This window comes from Nannospalax galili, unplaced genomic scaffold (genome assembly GCF_000622305.1).
Source record: "Nannospalax galili isolate Female #2095 unplaced genomic scaffold, S.galili_v1.0 scaffold1856, whole genome shotgun sequence".
Lineage (NCBI taxonomy): Eukaryota > Metazoa > Chordata > Mammalia > Rodentia > Spalacidae > Nannospalax > Nannospalax galili.
The window spans coordinates 211,439-213,490 of record NW_008337031.1 but is presented as its reverse complement, the minus strand read 5'-3'; positions in this window follow the sequence as shown (position 1 = coordinate 213,490).

Below are 2,052 nucleotides of genomic sequence, written 5' to 3'. Positions count from 1 at the left end.
TCACACCATCCTCTGAAGGGGTTACCCAAATTGCCGACAGGGAATCAGGACGCAGACCACTCTGGCTTGTTCCATGCTGAACAGGGACACAGGGTGAGGCAATTGGAGCACCCCTTCAGTGGGTCTATCTGAAAGACTCCCAAATTGCATAAGTCTTATCTCTAGGGGGAAAAGAAAGTCCTTGACTGGTGAATAGGAGATGTGAAGGAGAAGTAAGGGCAAGAATAATTAGCATTACAAGTTCTAGACAAAGAACTAGAAGAAAGAACACGGCAAATTTCAGATGTTCATATGAGAGTCCATTGGAATTTCTTGACAAGGGCTTCCAAAAGCATCCCTCTATTGGTTCCTCTTCATTTTTCTTTTGTCTGCCAAGGCTGGACTCCAGAGTGATGGATTCAGGATTTGCTTTCAGGTATTTTGATAGCTGTTAGAGTAGTTAGAGACAGAATCAGTGTCAGTTCCCTCTCAAAGGCTTCTAAATAGGGGGAGGAAACAAATTTATCCATCATTTAAGAACAATAGCTGGTTGTCTCCCCTAGGGGCCCTTCTTAAAAATTCTTCCAGCTAGTGGCCTCATTGGTGCTTGAGATGAAGTCAACCTGCATTCCTACTCTGGTGACCAGATTTGCCTTCTCATCACCATTTGGAAGTAGAGGCCTTGCTGAGGCTCATCATTTGCCCCTTGTGACGGTCCTGACTTCAGCCCTTGGGTACCTCCAGTGGTGACCCCCAGAGACTGCTGCAGCCCTTGCTGGGTATGCTGGGGGAATTGCCTCAAGGCCTCATATTGCAGTTATCCTTTTTCGTCTCTGGATTAGTAAAAACGGAGAGAGCGACACATTCTCGGACAGTAGAAGGTGAGTGTGTTCAAAGTCAGGGTTTTCATAAGATGTCCCTGCCTCCATTTTTAAGTTCCTTGCCACTGCTTTTCCCAGCTTTTCTTGGAGCAGATGGATTTCCCAGTGTCCTGTCCCCTGATGTCTACTAGGGACAGAGTGAGGGGCAATAGTGACAGCAGTGGACATGGTGTGTTCTTGGGACAGTTTGGATAAGTGTCATCTCCTGTCCATTGCAACATCTCTGTCTCAGCATCTCCTCCCTCGTTCCTTTCAACTCCTTCCGTGAACTACTGCATCACAACGAATGGGCCTCCATCCACATGGTGACTCAGACCAAAGACCAGATGTCTCCCTTCTGCCCCCACATTTGACACTGGGCTTGTCTTTCCTGACTGCCCCACTTCTCTCCTCATTGACCACCATATTCTAAACTGCTACCCACTCACTTGCCTGCCTGAATCCTTTTCTGATTGGAGTTGCTCTGTGCTCTTCCTAGGAGGCACCTGCTGGGAGCATGTCAGGTTTAGGAACCCTCCGACACTCCCCCTTGTTCTTGGCCTGGCTTGGTCATATTACCTGCCTTTCAGAGAATATGGCTGTTGTCAGGGAAAATTCCCATGTGTTACCTGATTGTGAGGGTTCTAATCACATGGATATACCCTCTCTAAACTCTGCAGTTTCCTTTGAATTGACAGTCTCACTCTGGCCCCAGCCTCCTACTAATATATCCAGTGAATAAAAGATTTCAAAACGTGAACAAAACTTCCAGTTTTTTCTTCTCTTCCTAAAGATGAGGAAACGACTGAAACTTAGAAAAGAAATACATTGTAAAGGACACAGCGTTAGGCAAAGAGATTAAGACAATTCCACTTGCTTTAGTTTGAATAAAATACAATTTTAAAAAAGTAGACATAGAAGGGGCTGGAGAGATGGCTCAGCAGTTAGGAGCACTGACTGCTATTACAGAGGACCCCGGTTTGATTCCCAGCACCCACATGGCAGCTAACAACTGTCTGTAACTCCATTTCCTCCTCGGGCATTGCATGACATGGGTGTACTTACCTACGTGCAAGCAATACACACATACATATAAAAATAATAAATAAAATATTTAAAAAAGAATACATATTTAGCATACAGTAAGAAATTATGTTTGCCTAGATATGACAAATTCAGGCTTTTCTTTGGGATCTATGACCGCTCCAGCCAT